Raw genomic sequence first — 26,940 nt, forward strand, 5'->3', positions numbered from 1 at the left:
TGGAACCTGCGCAATTAGCATGTGATTAAATTAAGTATAGAAATTTAATTGGAGCTCCTTTATACGTTAGTTCCAGAACTAGACCTAATATTAGTTTTAGTGTTAATTATTTAAGTAGATTTCAAAGTTTTTATGATAGTACTCATTATAAATATGCTTTAAGAATTTTAAAATATTTGTACTTAACAAAAAGATTTTAAATTAATTTTGAGAAAGGAATTTACGTATAATATTATAGATTGCTATGCTGATGCCGATTGAGCAGGAGATATCAATGATAGAAAATCAACGACAGGTTATGTTATGTGAATATATGGAAATGTGATTTATTGGAAATCTAAGAAGCAAAATAGTGTGAAAAAATCCTCTACATCAGCTGAGTTTGTAGCGTTGTCTGAGTGTGTAAGTGAATTAAAAATTGTATAAGATTTGTTACTTGATTTCGATATGAAAGTTAATGATTTAATTTATATATATGAAGATAATTCTGGTGCGATAAGTATAGCTAGGTTTGAAAACTTTACTAAAAGAGTCGAAATACATTAAAACTAATTATCACTTTGTAAACAAAAGTTATCCGAAACATGAAATAGGTATTGTAAAAGTTGATTCGGAAAAAAATATAGCAAATATTTTTTCCAAAACTTGAGGCAGAAATAAGTTCAAAAAGATTTAAAAATATGTTCTATGTAAAGTAGTTTAAGTTACCAAAATTGAGATTGTAATATAAAGTTAAGGACGTGTGTTAGAATATGAGTAAATGTATATTAGATGTATAACTAGTGACTTATATTATGCGGCATAAACACTATGAGTGTAATATATGTATACGTACTTTGCCCAGTGATACAGTTAGGAAGACAGAACATGGCCGTTGCTCCGCACGCCCGCTCTCGTCGGATCTCTCGGTACAATGAGAGAGAAGATTTTGTAATCTTGATTAATCTTTATTTCTGTTATTCAATATAGTAATTTAAGTGTTAATAAGTGTAACATGATTGATCCACTACCTCCTAGTATATTTATTTAAGTGTTATATCGTCTAATTTTAATTTTATCCACAGCATATAATAAAAACTGATACGTACTTAAGAGTAGTCGATAATGTTCTTACATATCATCACTGTAAGTGTTTAACAAGTATCAAAGCGGATTAGATAGTTACGTAGTCTCTGTGCATATTCACGGCCACTTTTTTCCAGCCTGGTAATACACAGCTGTTGTGCATAATATTGCTCAGTACTGCTTGTACCGTACAAAGGCTGTTGTTATACATCGTGAAAAGTCTGAGAAAGAATACTACCTCGCAGCTTTTAATTTTACACCTGATTTATTAGCATATAACGCTTTCTATTGGTGTTTGGGTCAAGTATGAATAGAAGCATGTGTTGATCAAGCTATTGCAACTACACGGAAACCCAAGCTCATGCTCAGTGAGCTGTTGGTAATGTGCTTTAAACCCTGTGCATACCATAGTTACAACACCTGTTTTTGAAACGCCGTGGGCCAGAATAAATCTCATGGGCTTATTCGTCGCAAGTCGTATAGAAGGACATACTTGTATAGCTCTACATGTGGTTCAGTATTTAGATTTTACAGGACAAGATTTTTATAGCTTAGTTATTTGTCGTGACCATATAATAAATTGCCATAATTGAGCTTAATATGCAATTCTAATTATTTGAAAAATCAAACTAAACGATAAATTAAATAAAGTTTAACATTCACAAGTACAATTTAACTATTGATACAGTACAAACATTTATGCAATTTTAGAACCTAGTACTTACCAAGTGGCTTAATAACATATATAAACTTTTTGAATTTGTAGTTATAAATTAATAGAATATATTTGTTTATTTAACACTTATTAATTTCAGCGTGTATGTAATGATAATTTTAAAAAAAATTTTTTTAATTTAATACTAAAAAGAAAACCTTACTTTAGTCTCTTGGTAATATATTTAACACCGTTTTTTTCAACAAATTGTACTGGTATTATTCTTAGGATCTTATTCATGTGTATTAAAAATTTGTTTGTTTCGTTGTTATTGTCACATATAACAGGTACTTCGTATGTATACATATGCTCACTTAATTTAATATCGTCTAACTGGTTAGCTAGAACTTACACATTTTTCTTTATTTTTTAAATTTTTTTAATGACGCCAACTTTCAGATCTTGCAACCCTTCAATATCGACAAAAAACGTTGTCACTGCTCTATATACTTCACTTAATATGGTAATGTACTTGAAACTCTTTGTGTTATGCTGATCTTGAATTGCAAGGTTCAAAGCACGAATGTTTTCTTTAACCTTTTTTTTGAATAGTTTCTATTAAGTAGTCTCATTTCATCTCATTAATGCACTTTTTATAAAGTACAAGTCATATTAATTTTTCATTGCTATTGTCATCGCTAAATTTTTCTTTGAGTTTGTTGAAACGGCTACTTGCTTTCGAGTATCATTTTTTTCATTTTTTCTTTTTTGTGGCATGCCCTAAAAGTGAACTACGGATTCATTTTAAGGTGATAATTTTGGATAGTGAGCGAGTAGATGCATTTTCGGTTTTAAACCACCGTACAATTTTACTTACTCCCTATTATGCGTTTTAGTTAACTGCTTTAAAGTGTAGGTCTGGCTTTCTTTGATTCTAGGAGATAGAACAGTTGCAACTATTTTTTTCAGAACAAAGTATAACTTTTAAAATCGATTATTTTTCGGGTTAAAATCTCTGATTATTACTCCTAAGTATTTTATCAGACGAGCCATTTCAGTTGCTTACTGTTTTACGGAAATTTTTGTGGTTTTTTCACTTTTTTTACTATCTTTACAACAATGTGAACAGTTTTTCTGTAAAAGTCAGAGAGTGTCAAACGTTACCAATTGTATAATATCCCAAATCCTCTATTATGTCGAGCATGACAACTACTGATTGATTTTTAGTAAAGTGAAAGTTGTGTATACGGTTTCAAATGCACTTTTACTATAGCTGTGTTTCAAGTCACTTTTCATTCTTTTTCATTTCTTTCTTTTGTTCGAACTAAGTGATCCACTTGTTTAGGAAGTACTTTACATTTTCTGAAAGATACAGAGATGCACATTAAAAGTCGTCAAAAAATAATATTATTAAAAAAATTGATTTTTCAATATAATCAATATATTTTGCTGCCACTTGACCTTGAACTGTATTGAAAACAATTTTTTTCCACTCTAGTTTTTAAACTGATCCTCACTTTCTTCTAATAATGTAGATATTTAACATGAAATTTTACCGTCGTGCAGCTAATGTAGTATTTCTGGATTGAAAAATGGTACCAGCGTAATTTGTACAGAGCTTCTATTCTTTGTGATATGGTATAATGACGAACAAAACTTTGGTTTTTTTTTATCTAAAATTGTTCGAGTAATGGGAGTTCCAAAGTTATCATTTTGTAGGTATTTCATTTTTGAAAAACTGAGAAAGTAATGTAAGAAATGTATTATCAATCTCTTTATAAAAAAACCATAAATTAGAACGAAGTCATTAGAATAGAGACAAAATTCTTAAAGCGGGCCACCTAAAAATCGATGATGAAGGTATTAAAAAATAATTTACGTGACTCGATAGTACTTTTGAAAATAAAATACCCGTATTTTTTCTTTTTTTCGAAATTTTTTTTTTTCAACGATTATTAACAATATAAATTTTACCCCATATTTTACAAAATAATTTTTTTCTCCTGATTGACTCAATGAATATTAATAAAATTTTATGGGTAAGTCAAGGATAAATAGTCCTTCAAGAACATATTTTTAAAATTTATGTAGCATGCGATGTGTTTGAACAAATTCATAAAAGTTATAAACAAATAGAAATTAAACATACTTCTCAACCACTCACGAGAATAATTTTTACATATTTCGATTCCTTATTCAATTTCGAATAAATGTGTGAAAAAAAAAATTTGGGCACTCGAATACGTCAACAACACGGCTTGTTTGTTTGCATCGCTCTTTGGCGCGCAGCGGCGTAAACTGGACGCGACGTGTCCGTGCTTGCACCGCACCGACACTCAAAGTAAGTATTGTTGCACCTCCGCTCTTTCATTTGTTTACTGTTGCTTCTAGTCTTCAGCATCGATCTCAGTGCCTTGTTAGTAGCAGTTTATAAGTTGTTATTATTAAACAATTCCGGGAGCAATTAGTTGTTGTAATCCGTTAAATAAAGAAGGACATAAATGTGTTTATAAAAATATTTTTCTCATCACCAAGAAGTGGAACAATAAATTCAAAAACTTCATTGGATTGTATATTTGTGATCCGTGCAAGCGTCAAGTAAACAGGCAATCTAATATTATATCACAACCACAAGTTTCGAGAAATAGTGCAGTTAAAAGTGATTCTCCGATTCTGGAGATAGACAGGGATCGGGAAGAACAAGATGACCTCGATAAAGATCCTCATAGCGATGATAAGGTAATTAAAACATTGTATAACGAAATTTTCATTATGTATGAAACAATAGTATATTACGATACAAGGCCACAAGGTTGGATTTTCTGGTGTGCGAGGCGAATGTCCGAGGCGAAGCCGAGGACATCGCGCCTTGCACGCAAGGATATCCAACCTTCTGGGCGTCTGTTGTATACTATTTTTCTTGATCCTCCCTTGAAAGTACGTTCAATATTTATTAAATTATTATCATAATCGCTGCCAGTCGACGTTCCTACTACATGTGTATACCTATAGCTATGATTTTTGTTTCTGGTAGGGCGCTCGGCGCACTGCCTGTCGGGCAGTGTGTGATACGAGATAAAGTAAAAAGTAAAAAAAAACATTATTTAATTTTTTATTTTTGTAGGATTTTAAAGCGCCTCCTGTCAAAAAGTCACGAGCCGGATCATTAGCAGAACAGAAATCTTGTAGTCACCATTCTATGGATGAAAAATGGATTAAAGATTTAAGGCTGGCTATCATTAATGAAGTTTCTCGTTCAGGTAAAATTAGTCTTTTAACTACGGTACCGTTGTCTTGGAGCATCCGACAAATGAGAAAAGAATTTAATGTATCCCGACGAATTGCTTCACGAGCAAAACAGTTACACGCAACTTCAGGGTACGGCGCTCGTCCTGAAGTGAGAAGTAGGCGTAAGCGCTTAAATGATACGACTATTAGAAAAATCCAAAATTTTTACTTGTCAGATGAAGTTAGTAGATTGATGTTCGGTATGAAAGACTATATTTCAGTTAAGGAAAATGGTCAACGACAACAAAAACCAAAAAGATTACTTTTGAATGATCTTGGTAGCTTGCACGGGCAATTTGTCGATCAAAATCCGGAAATTAAAATTTTGTTATCTAAATTTCGCAAATTAAGACAGCGTGAATGCATCTTAGCTGGTGCTAAAGGAGCGCATAATGTATGTGTATGTAAAATCCACCAAAATATGAAATTGAAATTTGAAGGTGTAAAAAAACAATTTATTCTAAAAGGTACACACTTCAATTATACTTATCGAGATGCATTAAAAGATATTCTGTGCGAGACCCTAACTCCAGATTGTTATTTTAATGACTGCGAAAAATGCCCCGGTCCAAGTATTACTGTAAATAAACTTCAAATTTTATTGAAAGATTCAGACATTTCTGTAATGACATTTAATCAGTGGACAAGTACAGAAAGGTGCGAGCTGTTATCAAAGTCTGAAACAGCAGAAGAGTTTTCGACAAATTTAAAAAGTGACCTTGATTTGGCAAAACGCGATTTTTTAGCCACAGCTCAAGCAGCTTTTTTTCGAAAAATTAAAAATTCAATTGAGGAAGGGGAATTCGTCGTTAGCTTGGACTTTGCCGAGAACTATACGTGCCAAATACAGAATGCAGTGCAATCGCAACACTGGGCGAATGCGCAAGCAACTTTACATCCCTACGTAATTTATTATAAAAAAGATAATGTCTTGAGACATAAAAATTACGTAATTGTTTCAGAACATTTGCAACATGATACAAATTCCGTTTATTTATTCAATTCCAAATTGATAACACACTTGAAAACGAAATTTGGATCTTATAACGTAAAAAAAATTTACTACTTTTCGGATGGTGCCGGGTCTCACTACAAGAATAAATTTAATTTTATAAATTTAATAAAACACGAAGAAGATTTTGGCATAAAAGCAGAATGGAATTTTTTTGCTACCTCGCATGGCGAAGGTGCCTGCGATGGAATTGGAGGAACAGTCAAAAGACACGCATATCGATGCAGTTTACAGTGTGTAAATGACAAAAACATTTCATCACCAAAACTTCTTTATGAATGGGCCAAGAGTTTTTTTAAAAACATTAACTTTGATTTTTGCTCTGAGGAAGACCATAAAGTAAATGAAGTATTTTTAAAACCAAGATATGTGATGGAAAAAACATTAAAATATACTCGACAGTATCACTGTTATACGCCGATTCCTGAAAAAAATCAACTTGTATGTGGAAAGTTTTCAGAATCTACAAAATTTGTCACTGAGAGCGTAACAAAAACTAGAATAGTATCTTAAGTTCGCAAAAATAAGAAGTAGAATTTTTTTACTTTATTTAAGTACATATTTTATGTAAAAAACCTTATTTAACAAACTTGATTCATTCATTGAAAATGATTCATTTATTCAAATAAAGTGGTAATCTAGCATAGTCGAAGCCTTTTTATTTGCAACCCAATCACATTGAAAAATCACGCAAATCATTTACTTCATTACTTTACAGCACGGCGTGTGTAGTTCGCGCCGCTGCGCGCCGAAGAGCGATGCAAACAAACAAGCGTTATCGTTGACGTATTCGAGTGCCCAAATTTTTTTTTTACACATTTATTTGAAATTGAATAAGGAATCGAAATATGTAAAAATTATTCTCGTGAGTGGTTGAGAAGTATGTTTAATTTCTATTTGTTTATAACTTTTATGAATTTGTTCAAACACATCGCATGCTACATAAATTTTAAAAATATGTTCTTGAAGGACTATTTATCCTTGACTTACCCATAAAATTTCATTAATATTCATTGAGTCAATCAGGAGAAAAAAATTATTTTGTAAAATACGGGGTAAAATTTATATCGTTTATAATTGTTGAAAAAAAAAAATTTCGAAAAAAAGAAAAAATACGGGTATTTTATTTTCAAAAGTACTATCGAGTCACGTAAATTATTTTTTAATACCTTCATCATCGATTTTTAGGTGGTCTGCTTTAAGAATTTTGTCTCAATTACACTATTGTCTAAACACACACTTAGAAGATAAAAGCGGTTGGGTACTTTCTTTAATTCCAAGCTTTGAATTACAATTCACTGTTGTTCACTGATTGTTAAATACGTAAAAAAAAAATTTTAATATATTTGGGTGATGAAATCATTAAAAAAAAAAAAGGCATTAAACATATTTTTTATTAATCTATAGGGAGAATCCTTCTCCAATGTATTGTATAAATATTCTAAGGGCAATATTATTAGAGATTTCAAATTCAATATAATATTCGTAAGTCTCAGTAAATAGTTGAACCTTGCCAACTTCTTTATAATATGGTTAACAGAATGTACACGCTACCGACAGGGAATTTATAAGCATGGTGCTCCAAAAATTGACATGTGTTAGTTCATACTTTAGAGTAGAAGGTTTCCAATACTTTTACAGATTTGAAACGAACATCAACGGCTTCAACCGGGCGATTAAATTCATGTTTTTTTTCCACTTATCGCGTATGCAACTGTTACCTTATCTAAACTTTTCACAAACTACAATTTGGGTTTAAACTTTGACCTTGTACACCGCTAACTTATCTTGCATAGCTTAAACTTAAATTTCCATTTGCGATTCATCCTGGAAATGGTTCGTGTTAACACTATAGCTACAATGTTTCTAACGTAGATAACTTTAAATATTTTTTAAGTATTTAATATAAATTGAATACTAGTCCAGCTAGCTTACTGAGTTTTGGATAATGGTATACACTGAGAAAATATCGGTGCTGCAACTACCCCCGTACGTGTATAAACAACACGGAATGCTCATGCAACCACAGCCTCGATCTTCCGTGTAGTAGATGCACGGGTCCGATGATGTAGAAGCACCGCGCGAGGTAAGAGTAGTGCCACCTGTGTGAGGCAGCTGTTACTAACGTTCAATTTCGGGGCTCGCGTGCACTTACTGTACGGATTGGGTATTCTAGCAGCTCCGATTGTGGGGTGTAACAGTCATACCGCATATCGCGCTATGGCTACCTCGATATTTTTTAAAAATAGAAACTTACTTTTTTTGGAGTAAAATATCATTTAGGAATTGAAATTTATATTTACTCAGTTTTCTTAATTAGAAGTTCACCGAGTAGTAGAATATGCTACTACAACCTTACCTTTACCACATATTTTGAGTACTTAGTTAATTAGCTTATTTTTATAGAATTACTGACATTTTATCTGCCCTATAGAAGTTTTTGTAATACTATATCGTATCCATTTTTCAACAAATTCACTCAATTATTTTGAAAGTTTTGTATTTTTTCTTTTAAAGAAACGATATGTGCTGAGTTATTGCGTGAAATGTATTCAAGTCTATTAACAGTAATGCGTCAATACATGACAGCTTACCTTTACTCGCAGAATAAAACTATCAGTTATTTCTTCGATTGTTGGTTTCCAATTGGTTCCGGCAACGTTACCTCTATTTCAAGTAAAAGTAGTCAGTAGCTTTGGTAACAAAAATAATGCTACCACTTGTTGATGTTTTGTGAATGAGGATAAAATACACTTCATTTTTTAATATTTTCTATAATGAAATGCTATGATCTCAAACACATTAGCAAATATGCAAAGTATTAAGTAGTAAGTACCAGTCTTATCAATCGTAGGATTTTCTGTAAAAATCTCTAATACCGAGCTATTTTATTTAGCAGTAAGTAGCAGTCTTATCAATCGTTGAATCTTCTGTAAAAAATTTTAATACTAAGGTATTTTATTTATTCTTTCCGACATCAATGGTTTTATGATATTTAAGTTATTTTACTCTCATTACTACCCTTACCAATGAGTTGTTAAGAAAAAGGTAACGTGCTCCACAATTTAGAGTCGCAGCAGATTGCATGATTTAAGTAAACAGCACTTAAGACTGTACCACATAACGTGAATAACACAAGAATTACTATTTACCAGTTTGCACATGTGCCACTGGATCACTCTGTGTCTATAGATGTAAGCGAAGTATTTAACTCAGCAGTTTCGTTGATCAAAACTAAAAAATGAGATGAACGTAAGTGTCTCTCAAGGTCATGGCGAATAAAAATGTGCCACTGTGAATAGGCGAAATTATTACCTCATTGACAATCATCAACTGCTTTGTTTGTACTTTCCCTTTTTTCCGATTTCATGTCCTACGTCCCTGGCATTCTCTCGTTTATATCTTACATGCAAGGCTCCTGAAGCACTTATTGGTCCACTAAAAACTCTTAAAGGAGTTCTATCGGTAAACAAATTAACAATAAGAATTAGATAAAAGTTTGTTTACAAATGAACAAAGTCATAACACTTACAATATCAAAATTTGAAGGCACGAGGGTTCGTAGAAGCCGAGTAATTAATATTCATATTTAGCGAATTGTAATATGTACGCTTATGGGCTGTCGTCTTTTTAAGCGCTTCTATTACATTTACCTGACTTATTAACAATTTACTTTGAATGAAAAGTTTATCAATGGTAAAAAAATATCTAATGATATTTTATTTTATTGAACATCTCGAGGGTACTAGTGAGATGAAAAATTAATGAATAATCAAGGTAAAAGCTACAAAAGGTTATGTTGTCACAGGAGAGCGAGAATGACAGACGACATACCAAACTATAGGGAGTGTCACATAGACTATAGTGAGAGATTGAATCTCCTTAAGCTTACAGAGTACCAAAAAAGTCCAATCACTGTGGAAAAAACTTCCAACAAACTTTTTGCGATATAAATTACCTTGTCACGATCAAAACTAAGAAAACATTAGGTATTTAGACTTATATTTAAATATGATACTGGATTGAATAAAAGTAACAGTAACAACGTCAAGAGGCACCGTAACTTCTGTTTCAATTACGTCCAAATATTTTCACATTGTTCTTTCTAAAGACAAAAAAATTTTAATGACGAATAACTGGCAAGGAAGTCAAGATATTGATTACAAAACAAATATTTATCACCAACAGCTACAGTAATTTTAAATCAATAACATTTAATGCAGTTGCGACATAAGTACTTTTACTATGTTTTTTTTCATAAAGAGAGAACAATTTCTTCTTGCTTTTATGATCCAGTTGTATGAATCTCAAGTCAAGTACCATCTCTTGAAGCATGAAAAGTGTACACATCTAAATAACAATGGAAAGTAAGTAAATGATAGAGAGAGAGAGAGAGCTCTCTATAAACTAAAAGTAAATATTTACTTGTTACTTGTAGCTCGGCATCAGCTGATTTCCCGAATGTTTACCACAAAATAAGCACAAGCTACTATACCAAAACAAATATAAACTCATTTTTGAGAAAAAACGTTTCTGTGCAAGTTTTCCTGTATTATGTTAATTTACTAACATTTCAGAGAAGTCTGCCTTTTTAAATGATGTATTCCTTAAAATTTTTAAGTGTAAACTTAGCTTACGTTATGAAAAAAAAGCAATTGTAAAAGAGAAGTGGACTCAAGTAAAAGGGTTTCTTCAGAAATCTCTGATTAATTGGGTCAGCATGCATGTTAGACTTTTTTAATATCGTTGGCATAGTAATAACATTATATTTCATAAATTAAACTCAAAAACTTTACAGACTTGTGTTTTATTAAACTTTGTAGACATTTTCTAGATTAAGTAGACAATAAATTTAATGTATCTAATTAGACATGCATGTGCAACATGTAAACTTATCTGTCTGCACAGTAGTTAATTATCTTTAACATAACTGTTGTATTCAATATAAAAAAATGTTGTTCCTCAAGAACTAACAGTGATTGTACTGCAGTGCAATGTTGTTGAACATCTGTTTGTTAACTACCATATAAATTTGAAGAGGTACCAAATGCAATACAATAAAACAACAATTTTTGCGCATAAAATTTTTAAGTCTTCACTTCGAGTTCCAATCTTGACTTTTTGTTCGTAAATCGCCGGATTTCCTATCTTAACGTTAAAGAGATTTTTGAGCATCACTTAATTTTACTCTTTAGTTGGTGCCCGCATCTATAAATATCTTCTAAGAATCATCCGATGGAAAATCTGCTCTAGAAAAATAGCAATTTCGCACTCAACTGCAAGTCTTAATCTTTTGGGATTCACAATCGTCTGTGCAATCATTTTTTCTGCAACATAGAAGAACAAATTATTTACGTTTTTTTTATGTATACATAAAACAACTCTCATCTTTTTCTGCTCTTTTTCTCACAAGTTGAGTTCATATCAACATCCAACAAACCTTTCGTAAATGCACTTGATCTATCCGAACAGTTCAAAATACAGGATCTTCACTTTTTTTTTTTTTTTTTTTTTCATGGTGAATTGTGAGACAAACCATAAAATACTTTATAAAACCAAAACATTTTATACGTCACTGATTTTGGTGATACGAGCACTGCGTGCTTCTTCATCAAAACCTCTTTGGATAGCATCTTCACATAATTGTGGGTGACTTCTTTGTTTATCATCATATAAGAAAGATTCAGAAGAAAAGTGATCACAACAGACATTGTATTTTAAAATGAATCCGAGTTTTTTCATTGAAAATCAATTTTTCGAAGTTATGAAAAGTTACAAGTACACTTTTACAAATAACCTCAACCCTTCAGATAATAATAACTATGATAAACGATAGTTACCGAGACATCAGTATTCATATTTTATCGGTACTATTCAACTGCCGAAAAAATGTTAAGTACTTCAATTAAATGTTTTTAATAAAAGTTAAAATACCAACAAAAATTTCCAATACTACTTTAAATCAGTAGACTCCTACTTTGTATACTTATATATTGTTTGTTTTTACTACATGACCTCCCTTTGCTATTCATTATATGTTCTTGTCTACAAATAATTAGCCAATGAACACTGGTTGAAGGGACGAAGTTAGTCACTCAGCTGCATTCTCCGTCTTATCTGTGGACATTCTCGCTTTAGGGTAACATAGGCATTCGCGCTCTGTATTCTAATATCTCTATGATTATTTTGAATGGACAACAAAAAACTCCATGCGATACGAGAGAAACAAGAGAAAATTGCAAAGATTTGATTCCGTAGTAGCTCATTCTCATTGCTTTAATCAAACAACGGTAAAATTTCCTATAACAACAGTCGAGGTGAAATTTCTTATAATGCAGAATGCTATTATCAGTATTATCAGTGACCAAATAAATAACACAATTTTAAAAGTGCGGTCCAAGCAAATTATTTTTGGATTTGTTGACTATAAAGCGTTCATCAGCCAGTGAAAACTAAACCTTTTCAATTTTCAACATTTTTCCGATAAGTTACCTATCTTTATACATTGATGATGTAAATAAATTTATTTCGCATGCTTTTTACATATCATTTTTATGCACAAGAAGATACTTTACCACAAGGATATTGGGTAACAATTATGATTTGTATAAACTATTTTTTGGCTCGATTTTTTACTTTTTTAAATCTTATGTCTGATTCATCGGCATACTATGCCGCACAATAAAGTTTCGTGCATCGATGTAGGGTACAGAGAGACGTCAGTTTTAATCAAGTTCTTGTAACTATGAGTAAGTGTGTTAAGGTGGCTCATCACGATGGTGCCGTATCAAGCAGGGGCACCGGGGGGGCTTTTCTATAAATTATAAATTTACTGAATATAAACCAATAAAAAGACAGTTAGTGGTTTGTGCCATGTCTTATTCATGATTTATGAGCAAAAAAATGCGAAAAAATTCCGTAATTGAAAAAAGTTACTATTGATAGGGTATCGAAAAACCTGCGTACGTCCCTATCCAAGCAGACGAACTCGCGCGTGTGCCTCAGCTCCAGCACCTGTCAACTTTCTTATACTTGTTTTGTGTGTATTTTTTTACCCGTAAATATTAAATTAATGCTTGTAAAAAATGAATGCTAATTACAATATCAGGCGAACGAGAGGAAAAAAGCGAGGTCAGTTCGTGAAGAAAATCGTCGCTGATGGTTGGAGAAAAGCCACGGGTGACTACTAACACAAAAGTATTAGACAAAATAAGCCAAATATTTGTTTGTAATGAAAAGTAAAGGATATTTTATTTGATTGGAATTTATATTATTTATGGCGTTATTGCTATGTTGTCATCAAATGAACAATTAATATAAAAGTTTTATATTCAACTATTTTTTATTCAACCTATTTATTTAAATTATTGTTATTTAATATTTTTACACAAAGTTTTTGCAATAATATGCGTTCAAAACCGAGCATGACATTCCAGTTTTAGATGTAAACAACATTTTTACAATTTTTTTGCCCACATTCTTATATATGACATTTGAATCTCCCGGGCTAGCGCCAAGAATCAAAATTGAGGTTATCCTGCGGTTAGAACTTTCAAGACTTTATATCTTTTTGTTTTTACCGGTAATCTTAAATATTTAATAGAGATACACGGCTTACACAAAAACTCGTTCATAGAAACAGAACATTAACCAGCTTCTGGCTTTCAAAAAAAAAATTGTTAATGATTCTAAATAATACAGAGCGATACACGATACATGAAGATTTGAGCAGGCTCTAAGGCTGGACTTATGCCTTAAGAAGATGCATTAAATGTTTTCATTCCAACGAAATATCCATTTATAGTCATACACTAACTTGAACAATTTAAAGAGTAATAATAAATTCGATTTTTTTAATTAAAATGTTTAGTAATGCAGTGTATGGTAATACCATGCAAAACGAATGAAAGCGAGTCAATGTTAACTTTAAAAGGAGTTAGAGAACTAATAAGGTGCTAAAGCTTATCTTCCCTCGACTGAATTTTCACAGCCTCTCCAGTTCCACTGTTAGTCTAGTGGTAAGTTAGCTAACATGTACTGTTTGATTATTAAGTGCTGATGTTAATGCACTTCTGAGGTGTCAAATTAGGTAGGTGTGAGCATGCAAAACTAATTAATAAGAAAATGAATATCACAATAGTTGACTTTAATTACAACTAACACATTAAAAATATCAAAAGTCTTATTTAAATAAACAATATTTACTCTGAGTTTTCAACAAAATAATAATATTATGAATAGTCTTTAAACATGTATAGAGCAGTTATATATTCTGAACTTGAAGTGAATAACACTGAGTGCATGAAAAATAACAATATAGTAACAAAAAGTCAATTGTCACTGAGTAACACTATTGAGTTTATAAGCACTGAGTATACCTATACTCGCTTGAGCAGATATTATAGTGAAAGTGTCTGTGCGCACTTAGTTGTATGTGTGTATGTAACTGTAGAAAATGTATTTGTGTGAAAGAATTTGAACTAAGTAAAAGTTTCACTGAATTTTAACTTCATGAACAATACAACACTTGATTACAACACTGTTGCATCAAAGGCACAAATGAAATATAAATGGTTGCATTGAGCCTTATCCACTATATTATGAGTCCTTCTATTATTGATAGGTTATATTAACCTCACAACACGTGTGTTACATAAACCGTTTTTGTATGAAACTTACTCTATGAGCTTATCAACTTGAACAGTAAGTTATTGATACTGATATGATATGTATAATTAGTAATTTAATATACTGAGTTTTTACGAGAAAAAACAGTGTATAATAATAACTGAAATGAGTTAAAATATCAACTGCTTGATGACTAGCTAAAAACAGGCTTGAGAATAACTTGCTGAGAGCCAGTTACCTACCAAAACTTTAAGTACACATAACGGTATGTGATGAAAAAATACGTGAACAGCAAAAACAGATCAATCGTATATGCCAGTGTGACAGAAAAGTGCAGACTACGAGGAAACATTAAAGGTTAGTCATGGTTGTAAATCGTGAGCCGTGCAGTGCTGCCATCACATTTAATGCAGAAAAGTGTGCGTAATTTGAATAAACACTGCTTCAAGATTCTGAACGTATACCGTAGTCATCATTATATACACAAACACTAGCAGTTTCATATATTAGGTTAATAATGTGGATATGTGCCAGATGATGCAAAGGAGTAGTCATAAGTTTGACGCATCCGACTATTCCCTCGAACCACCGGGACAGAAAATTTTGTGCCAAAAAAATTGTACTTTTATATGTAATGATATATGTTCTGTGATTTTGTGCAAAATAACAATAGGCATAACTAACAATTAAACTCTGCCTAATAATTTTGCATATTTTTCTTATTATGGAGACGTTTCACTAGCGTAAACTTCTGTCTTGTATGATGCGTAATGCCAAAGATCATACCCCAATCATTTTATTCTCTACATCACGCTAACCATCAAAAGCTTCTCTTAGCTTTCCTTAATTTCTTCTGAGAAATTCTCCTGGCTAAAGTAGCTGTAAAAGCTTACTTTAGCAGAAAGATTTTATGGCATACTGAAAGAATGAAGTACGTTTGCATATAAAAACTAGAAGGGTGTTGGATTTTGAAATTATGATTTTCATAAATATATACCACTCATATATGGACGCACCTTTAAAAAGTGGATGAAGTATTTAATATATAAAAGCTCGTACAGAAGTTATCCTTGTATTTAAGCATCTTATGACATAAACATATTTTGACTGTGCGCGATATGTAAATTGATACTTACTATTAAAAGCCTCAATTTTTTTTTGTAGATTGTAATGATGTTATAGTGTGCATATTGCATTAAAGAGCTTTTGATAGTTAGCATTATGAAGATAATAAATTTATCCTCGTCACCCGAATTTCTGATTCTAAGATGGTTAAGGTTTATGCCACTGGTTGTATTGTTTTGCTGTCTAAGGATCGATTCCAACTGTCGGCTGATTTTTTTTTCTCTTTTTTTTACGTGATTCATCATTCTGGTTCAAATTGTTTTTGTTTATGTTTCATTAAAATTTATAAATAATGTTACAGAAAATTTTGCTACAAAAATCTAAACAGTAATAAAAAACAGATCTTATAAATCAAAATTGATTCTTTGATTAGCAGTTAAAGCGTTTTTCTTGCGTACTTTTTTAAATAAAAGTTACTCAGCTAAACTTGATTATTGGTCTAAATTATCATCTACTGTGAATTACTGCATGTTCAAATTTTGATCAGTAAAAACATTCAATAAACACAACAGAAAATATTTTTGTAAAATTTTAATATTGTTTTAAACTCCCAATCAAGTATACAACTTAGTTCTTATTTCTGAGTGGCGTTAGCTCAGTAGTAAGCGTGCTTGTTACTAATACAACGCTATTCTAGGAATCGTTGGTTCGATTCCCGGTGAATGCAGATTTTTTCAAAAACTGTTTTTATCGGGAAAAGTTCCTATGTAACCCCGGCTGTTTTGGGGTGGGTTTTTCTGTGGAAGTTTCTTTCAGAGTAATTCCAGGGTTTTTTCCTTGCCTTACAGGTCTTCAGACCTGGGTTAACGCGAAATAGTGTTAGGAGGGAGGGATTAGTGGATCCGATGCGCCAGGCAGGGATCACGGCCTTTACCGGCGAGAAATGGTCCCTGAAACATGGGGCTTCTCCGAGGATACTCATTAGCCTGAATCTGATGCTTCGCCAGAGAGCGCTGGCTTAACCGGCGAGGAGTGAACGTCCTAAAATATGGAGTCCTCTCCGGGTAAAGGCTACACAGAGGCGAGTGGACCCGATACACCGTTGGTGCAGATAGGGTCAGCTTAACTAGCACGATGTTTCACCAAAGATACTCTGCACTGTGCCCATGGATTAGGTATAACATCAGTAAAAGGGGTTGGAAAAAGGGTGCGACAATACACAACCACACATAGGTGGTAAGAGGGTGGCCCCAGCGACTTAGCCAAAGAGCTATCGTGGTAACGCTGTAATTGAAAAAAAAAATTTTAGTTCTTATTTGAGACTGCCAAAAGAATAGCAAAACAGTATTTCGATCGATAAATGAATGAAATCAGTTGGCAAGTTTCTAAGGCATAAGAATTTTTTCAAAATATCGTATTGATTTGTTAATAAAAAAAAAAAAAAAAAAAAAAATACTATAACTTACTAGAGAGATGCAGAATAATAAAGATTTTATTTTTTAAATTAAGGCGTTAAAAGGGTTTTTTTTTGTTGATATATTTTAAACGATTATAAGGGATGTTTACAATCCAAAGATTATGTTGATTATTGTACAGATAAAGATAAATACACTACACACGTACACTAAAAATAAATTAAAATTATGTATAAGCTGGATGTTAATAATTTCTTGGAAGTTTTAAAATGTAAGAATTATACCTACTCATATTCTAAGAAATTATTTCATTATTATGAACTCACGAAATGGCCATTTCCAACGAGAATTAACTTACCAAATTGTTTAATAGAATTAGCAATAAAAATACAGTTATTTCGACGTATAGTGAAAAAAAATTTCGTAACATGACTTATGAATTTAAATGAAACTTGAATAAAAAGAAATTAAACCAAAATGATAAATCACATTTAAAAAAAAAAAAAAAAAAAAAAAAAAAAAAAAAAAAAAAAATAGCGGACAGTTGGAATTGATCCCTAGATAGCAAAACAGTACGACCAGTGGCGTAATCCTTAACCACCTTAGCTATCGGAAATTCTGGTGAGTAGGATGTTGAAGTTACATATGTTCATTGATAACCTCCCGAGCTTGCCCTACAGTTCGTACAGTGCGTGGTCTACTGGTATGTGTTCTAGTATTGGTTTCCGACAACTTACCGGCAATTTTATCGTATCTTATGATATCGTATGCCATGTTTAAATTGTCAAAAAGCTGTCAGAGAACGATATCCTGAAACCCTTCCCTCTACATGTCTATGGATTTGGTATGCAGTGCCAGCCCTAGCCATTTATGAGGTTAGAGCGAGATTGCATTTAAGCGCCATTTGTTCATATATACATATACATATATATATATATATATATATATATATATATATATATATATATATATAAATTTCATTAAGCAAGTAGTTAAAGGACTTTTTTAGAAAATTAAAACTTTCATTAAATTTGGTTGCATTTGATTAGCTTTATTTATAATTATATATTCTTCTGTAATAAAATCAACAATTTTAAAATTTTAGTACACTCAAGTAACCATTTTTTATAAAAACAAAACGATTGCAATGAAGTTCATGTTGACGCCTCCACTAATCAAGGTAGTGAGTGAGACTGAGCAACGTGTTCTGTGGTATGATAATGAAGGATTTGGAATTCAGATTCTTGATAGAGCAAAACACAAATAATATATATATATATATATATATATATATATATATATAACTGACTGGCAGATTTATTAGTTTACCAACAAAAGACTATGATTATATCACGCAGTGCTTGGCCGCTTACAAAAAAACCGCTCGATATTTAAGTGAAGTTTAAAAACAGACAATAACTACCTGCGCTCGACACTATTTAAACCTTACTGGTAAATTGACGCTTTCGCCAACGACGAGGCCCTTGGAATGCCCAGGGAACCGCCAGCGGCCATGAGGTTGATTGTTACGTCGTTTCAAATCAAGAAGCACAGGTCTGGTATGTTGAGGGTAGCTTGTCGACAATCTACTCTGCTGACTGCCACGCGAGCCTCGTTGTGCGCTCTATAAGTAAGCTTGGCTCCCTCAACTATTGTCTGAGCTAGCTCTAGCTCTACTAAGCCCTGCGATCGATACGCTTTCCACCTCACGCGCTCTCCGAAGCACCCAAAATGCTACACACACACTCTCACGCATAGATTCTACAAGCTAGCCCCGCAACAACAGTATCTCTTTCACACGTCCGCAACACACGTTCCAATCATTCTGTGACACAACGAAGATACCACACACATACACACACGAACAGTTCACCTTACTTGCTTCGGCACTTCCAAATTTTTTAATCATATCATCATTTGATATACTGATCGAGCAGTATTATTTTCGATTAATAAAATTGCCAGATTTGATAAATTTTCTTGATCTAGTGTTGATGTAAGGTAAGTTTTAATTAATTTTAATTTACTAAAACTTAGCTCACCTTTCGCAACAGTAATAAGAATTGTTAGAAGTATTCGGAGAGCAGTCCAAGTATTTAAAAAAATATGACACCAATCATTTTGTTTAAGGATAGTGAGAACATTTTTTGGTTGGCCTGGGCCCGCATCCAAAAAGTTCTTAAACGTCCGAATTTCTTGTGCTAAGTCTAGTTTAAAAATATCACCGTGTGAATTATGTGTCAAAACATTTTGTAAATTTAAACATGATTTTTCTAAATCGGATTTGTCTGTTTGGCGCTTCAAAGCAAATAAATAAGACCAAGTTGCATTAAAAGTTAACAGTTGTTTGAATCATATTTCCATTGAATAAAGAACTGTATCTATTAAAGAATAAAATATTATGCAGTCGTATTTTTCTCTGCATCTATAATAGGTTTATTTTAAGACTTGTAATCAAACTTTTTTTTTAAATCGGATTCGTGTTCAAATGCTAAAAAATATTCAGCTTTTATTGCGACTTCTTGTGCTTGTTGTTGTGGTTACAGCTGATACATATCCATCATCCCTGTATTTTTCACATATTCTCAGCATTTTTGCAATAAATTGGTTGCATTTAGCAAACCGACTGACTCAGATTACATAAACTTACTAATAATACCGATTTGGTACAATAACTCACCAGATAACAATCAACAAAAATTCTTACTGATCCATTTACTCAGCTAATGATTTGGCCAATATAGCTGCTTTAAAGTCCGTCCATTTCTCGTGAGCTTTTAGTATTTGTTATGTGTGAAATTTGTGAGACCCTTACCAGTCAAGTTCGATATTTTTAGATAAGTAACAAAACATTCAGTAACACAATTTTCATTGATATCAAAAAATCTGAGTGGAGCGCTCAACTATTCAATGTGGCTGATATCGGATGTACAATCCAAAATGATTGAGGAATATTTTAATCTCTTAATTTTCGTAATTATAACATCTCTTACTTCATTTGCTAATCGATCAATGAGCTCATTTTGAATATTTTTGCCAAAGTAATAGTTTTTAGTTTCATGATTAGGAATACTGCGCAAATGTTTCATTATAACTGGATCAAACTTACCTAGAAGTTGAACAAAACCTAAAAAATGTCTATTGTGTGGAGAGTTAATAGTGTCAAAACGCCCTCTAAAGGCCAAATTATTTTCTGCTAAATACAATGTGATTTTTATCATTCATTCGAGTAGTGCTTTCAATCATTCGTTCGAGAAGTGCTTTCCATCATTTGTTTGAGTAGTGCTTTCCACTTTCGTTTTTCTTCATCTATTTGAATCATGAAATACTGATTTACTACCTCTTGAGTAAATTAAATCTCTTGGTAGCTTCTAAGTACAAACATGTTGTTGACTGATGATCTTTAGAAGTCTTATGTTTTTTAAGGCTGGTGAAATATGGGCCCAATCATCCTAACCCTCGTTTACTTAATTGGATATAGAATTATGGTGGAATAAATAACAAAATAAGCAAAATACTTCAAACAAAGATTTTGAATAAATAAGCCATTTTCTAGCATATTTCTCTCCATTTGGCATTTTTCTTTGGAAATTTTCTATTTAAAAAATGGCGACCTTTTACATTGCGTGGATAGTTTTTATCTTTTTCTAGTTTGCCATTATTAATTTTTAGCAATAATACCTCATCAATCACCTTGCTTTGCAAAGGGCTTGGCCATTTTACTATGACATCTGAAATCTTTATTGATAAATCTGACTGGGGATCAAGCTGGAAAGTTTCTTCAGGTTTCCAACTGGGTCCTGCTGCTGTTAATTTGCATGAATTATTAATGTGATAGTGTAAGAACGTGACATTGTGTTAAAATTTAAAAGTTTGTTTAATCAGTCACAGGTAAAGCACGATCAGATTCAGCAATTATGGGGTCTGTGGTCAAAACATTTTGGACGGTTGATATTGTACAATTGTTGGTAACAACGGTCTGGCTTTCGTCTCCGATTTTAACGAATATTGCCAGTTGTTTAGCACATTTTTTTTCTTGCCCTTCTTTTTTTTTTTTAATTTTGAAATCCAGACAACTTTTCATTTATTTTCAACATTTCAGTACCTTTAATAAAATAAGTATAACCTAATTACATTTTTAATAGAAGGAAAATAATGCAGGCAATATATACAATGTATTTATTAACACTATCTATTCATGGCTCATAAAATTTCTTTTTCACAAAGAATGAATGATTCCATTGACACTTACTGGTATACAAATACTGCTGTAAGTAACTTTGTAAATAAAACAGAATTGCATCAGTGCCGTTGTACATCACAAAAAGTTGACATCTGTAACTCTGTATGGCTTAACCTATTTTGATGCGCAAAAATTTTCTGCTACAATAGGTCTTCTCCATGTACTACATTTAGGCCGCTGCTGTATAAGTGCATTCAATTGCATTAGCGTTGCGTTGACGGTGGTGTTGTGTGAATAAGTGCAGCCCACTTATCCAAACAAAGACAAGTAGTAAACGTAAAAGGTCTTTTTATGTGTTTGGATTAGCGATTCGGTATTTCTTGGTTGGCTGCACTCATTAACCCAACCATTACACTACACTGGAACAATCTGATTCTGAATGCTCATTTTAAAACCGACTGGAGCTGTATTCCGTATCTGCTGCACAAAGAATGTAGAAAAACTAATTCCTATCTGAAAGGTACTTTATGGCGTTTTTTAGATGATCATATATTTATCCAGATTTTTAAGTATGAGGAATAAAAGTAACACAATACCACCCCTCGACTAAGGCTCTACCCAAGTAAGTAATAAAGCGCAAATTTGCACATTTTCATCAAAAATCCAGTAAAAGTAGAAAATGGCTGTACGCAGGTGCAATCAATAAATTTTTCAATTGACTAATTGACTTTTCCATTTACTTGATGAATTCTTCACTTAAATAGTACCCCACCGCGTTTGTTTCACTTCTGCGTGCAAGAGATTCAGATTTAATTTTGATCTCTTGACTAATTGCTGTCAACCTCACTAGATATCGTATGAATCTTTTTTCTTTGATTGTAAATCTGACCATTTTTTCTTTTTATTGAGATCGTAAAAAAATTTCATTCTTCGTTCAAAGCATCATTTTGATGCCCTTTGCCAACCTGGAGCCTAGAGCGGTCGCTCCTCTTGCTCTACTCTAGAGCCTGCGCTGTTGGTATGTATGCATACATGAGCGTGTATGTTTGTGTGAAGGTGTCAGTATTTTCTATGTATAGAGGCATTGTATATACGTATTGGTTGATGCATACACGTACGTGCGTGTGTGTATTAGATGTTGTTTGTCTGTATGGAGGCATGTGTATTCATGTATGTGTGTAATTATGTGTAGGTGTAAAATTAAAAGTATTTTGTTTCGTAAAACTAATGTCTCTTAATGAAATTAAATGAATTAGTGAAATTGAATAAAATTTATTAGAACGAAGTTCTTTATGTCGCGTACTGGGGAACTGGAATTTTCAAAACGACAGATTTCCATAAAACGGAAGTCGCTTACCGGAAGTCTCTTCCTCCTAATTCATTGTATTTTCCCCCTTACCCTGTCGCCCTCACCATCAGTCCCCTAAACACTTCCTCTCACCCTACCCTATATCTTCCAACCGTGCTGCGCGACTCTCCTGCATACCTTGGCCCAGCCTTCTCCTTCACACTCCCCAGCAATCATTTTCCAAACGAATTTTAATTGAACTTAAAATTTTTTTCTTCTACAATTAAAAAAAAAAAAAAAAAAAAAAAAAAAAAACACTTTTGAATAAAGAGATTTTAACTCTCGACCTCCCGCATACAAGTCGAGTACCTTACTCACTCTGCTACGACAACTGCCGACTATACAGTTTCGGTTTCTTGTACTTATCGTGTGGTTCGTAACTTATTTTTCATTTTCATATCCATTCACTGATGATACATTCAATTAATGATGAATTATTTATTTGATTATTTATCAAAACGAAGTTCTTTATGTCGCTTGCTTGGGGGGCTGGAGTTTTAAAAACGACAGATTTCCATAGAACGAAAGTCGCTTACTAGAAGTCTCTTCCTCCTAAAAAAAAAATTTTTTTCTAAATAATAAATATAAAAAAACAAAAAATTTAATTAGCATAAATATGGTTATGTAAATTAAATCGAATAAGGCGCGTTATTACGCATTACATATTAGTATTTTATGCATTTGATGCGTAAAATACCAACCGATTTTTTCAAAATCTGATGTTTTTTTGGCATTTGAATAATGCTAATAATTACCGTTATAAATAAATTATTCAATTAATAAATAAATTATTAAAATACACATGTACAATAGAGTTGCAGAACGTATCAATGGTTTTTAAGGGCGCTTATTTCGAATTCGACAAACAAATTATGTTACAATGTCACATAGTTATATAAATATAGTAATTTATTAAATCAATAATAAATACATTATGTAAGATCATTTATACATGTATAATTCGAGTTACATATCATTTTAATGGTTTTTAAGGGTGCTTATTTTGAATTTGATAAACAAATAATGGCAAAATGTCATTTTCCTACCTCGGGCGTTTTTGACAGGCTGGTGTGCCCTGGGTAGGAAAAATAACATTCGCCATATAAGTGCCATTGCTCCGTGGCTACCTTACATCCCTCGGGCCCTGCTTCGCAGGTCTCTTGGGCCGCAAAATAGCCCCAGAAACGATGGCACTTATCCGACGAAAACTACTATTTCCGCCCTCGGTGGTTTTGGGAGGCTGGTACTTCCTCGGGCGAAAAAGCAGTTTTCCGGAACTCGTTCGAAAAGTCTTCTTTACGAACCTCGTTACGTCCCTCGCCTTCGGCTCGGGCCGCAAACCTCTCGGTTCGCAAACAGAGACTTTTCAAACTCGTAGGAAAACTACCATTTCTTACCATGGGCCCAAAGTGCAACTGCCGCTTTGCGTCCTCGGGTCACACTTTGCACCCTTGTAATCACTTTAGGCCTACGAGCAGAAATAGTATATTACGTACGAGTTTGCAAAGGCTTCGATTTACAAACCGAGAGGCTTACGGCACGATCCGAAGGTGAGGGCCGTAACGACGTTCGTAAACAAGCCTTTTTGATCGAGTTTCGTATGCTATTTTTCCGCCTGAGAACCAAAAATCAAGCGGCGAAGGTGCTATTTTGAGGTTAGAAGGCGGGAAAGTTTTTTGCGCCCTCTAGGCCCAAAGTACTTTTCTGCCCTAGGGCCCAAAGTGATTTACTGAGCGCAAAGTGTGCCCACGGGCGCAAAATTGCTCTTTGCGCCCTCGGTAAGAAAAACATTATACGCAACTCGGGCACCAACCTACAACAAGCATGCCCTTCGGACGCTCATGCTTGTACTTTGTGCCCTAGTGACGTAATGTACCATAAATAATGATACAAAATGGTAGTTTTCCTACGAGTTTGAAAAGTCTCTGTTTGCGAACCGAGAGGTTTGCGGCCCGAGCTGAAGGCGAGGGACGTAACGAGGTTCGTAAAGGAGACTTTTCGAACGAGTTCCGGAAAACTGCTTTTCGCCCAAGGAAGTACCAGCCTCCCAAAACCACCCGAGGGCGGAAAATAAAACAAAAATTCTATTAATTGGCTATACAATTGCAAAAAAATAAGTAAGAAAAAAAATAATTAAAAAAAAATTTATGTACAGAAATTAAATGAAAAAAATTAAAACAAAGTGGAATGATGAACAATTAAAAATAATAATTTAAAGAAAGGATATATTTAAAATAAAAGAATGCAATGAAAAAAAAAAAAATTTTAATCATCATGTATGTTTATTTCGAGTTACATATCATTGTAATGGTTTTTAAGGGCGCTTATTTTGAATTTGATAAACAAATAATGGCAAAATGTCATTAAGTAATTACATAAAAATAAAACAAAAATTGTATTATTTGGCTACACAATTGCAACAAAGAAAAAAGAGAAAAGAAATTAAAGACAAAAAAGTATTAAAATAAAATATGAAAAAAAAAATTAAATAAAATCAAAAAAGACATAAAAAAAAAAATGGAATGAAAAAAAGTACTGTATTTATGCATGACGTACTCACGAAGTTCAACTATCGTGAGTGTTAAACTAAATTTACTAATTTTTTTAAATTCGTGAGTACTGAACTAAATTTTTTTATTTTTTTTTTTATTCGTTTTTCAAGTAATCGTTTTAGTGAATTACATGAATGCAGTACTTATTTTAATAGAGCTTCGTTCTTCCTATGGATCTGGCGATCCCCTTGTTACCTGAGAAATTGTGTGTCTTTATACTCATCTCATGTCTAAAGAACTTTGTTTCTACCGTGGTTATTTAAATGTGATTCCTTTTATCGTTTTAATTAAATTATGACAATTCTAATATACATTTAAATCGGAGTAGGGGTGCCCGATTTAGCCCTGCTAGGGTGGCCTCAGGGGAAAGTTTCCTATACTTTAGATAACAGCAGGAGGTAAACCAGCGAATTAAAGCTTGTCTGAAAGCATGATGTGAGCTAGTATTGGCTAAAGTGAGATACAGCTCTTCCAATAACATGAGGTCAGCCAGGATCGGCTTGGCATATCTACTCTGATATCTTGTAAAGCGAATGATAAAAAATACGCCAAAGTAGCAATACTAGTGTATACAGCTGACAATATCTTACTATCGTTGATTCTCTACTATGAGCATTGAATCAAAATTTAATTGACGTTGAATTTTTGTGTATACATTTGTAACTGAGACGCGGTTCCTAAATTTGTTTGTACTTTGTAACATTATGATGATTGGGACTGAAAAATGAGAACTAACATTTTTTTACATTTATTAGAGTAGGTTTTTATCAGAAAACTAGTAAAAAAAATTTGTATAAATGACAAACAGACATCAAAACTGCTCAAGTATCAAATAGTACATCTCAAAATACAATGTTTTCACTTTTAAATGTGTACATATTTTACTACGATTTATTTAAAAGTATTTTGAGCAAGAAAATTATTGATTGCTTCAAATTATTTGATTTTTTTTCTTTTGTAAAAGTTACAGTCGATGAAATATTTTTCTTTCAACGTCAACATATATTGTAGTTAAATCGAAAAGTTGAGAATTTTTTGTTGTCTCACAAACATGTTAAGAAATTTATTTTTTCTGTCTAAAATTTCAAGTCTTACGTTCTTTTGTAAAGTTCATCCCTGATACGGAACTTACATGACATCATTCTAAAAATTGTGCTAGATTATATAAAGCTTGTCAAATGATTGTAATGCTCAAGTCACTTACGTGGTTTAAATAAAGACGAGCCAGCTAACTTTTCATGGCCTTGATACTACAAGTAAGCATTATGTCAAGGTATATGTACGTAACTGCCACATCAGAATCAATAGTTAATTAGTTGCCTGTTTGCTACTGTACGTATTTGTGTATGCCCCAAATATTAATTTAATGGCTCTGTTTTTAACTAGTATTTGGAATGACTATTATGGTTCCATCAAATAGATGTTTACAAATCGTCTATTTCAATAATTATTTTTTGTAGGGTTTATTCATAAAGTTGTTGCACTTTTTGATTCTGCTACAAAGTATTTCATACATGATAATTTCTCTGTAAGTATGGTAAAAATAAGATGTTCAGAAAAAATGTACTTTATAGTGTACAATTACTCAGACTGAGTTTTTACATTTCAAATTTAGTAGGTCTGCATTGTTTATGAGTTACTTATTGCAACAACTGTATGGTTTTGCTCTTTAGCGTCAGTCTAGCGTTCATAAAAAAAATAATCAATACATAATCAATACGTAATGCTC

The 26,940-nt window shown here is 32.6% G+C and overlaps 1 protein-coding gene across 2 annotated transcripts in view; it reads left to right on the forward strand.

Annotated features, from left to right (window-relative positions):
* LOC106641718 (ubiquitin-conjugating enzyme E2 S) overlaps positions 1 to 26,940 on the forward strand; it is a 167,867-nt gene that overhangs the window by 110,876 nt on the left and 30,051 nt on the right. The window lies entirely within an intron of this gene.

This window comes from Copidosoma floridanum, unplaced genomic scaffold (genome assembly GCF_036245765.1).
Source record: "Copidosoma floridanum isolate Cflo_tuat_1 unplaced genomic scaffold, Cflo_Japanese_pri ptg000021l, whole genome shotgun sequence".
NCBI lineage: Eukaryota > Metazoa > Arthropoda > Insecta > Hymenoptera > Encyrtidae > Copidosoma > Copidosoma floridanum.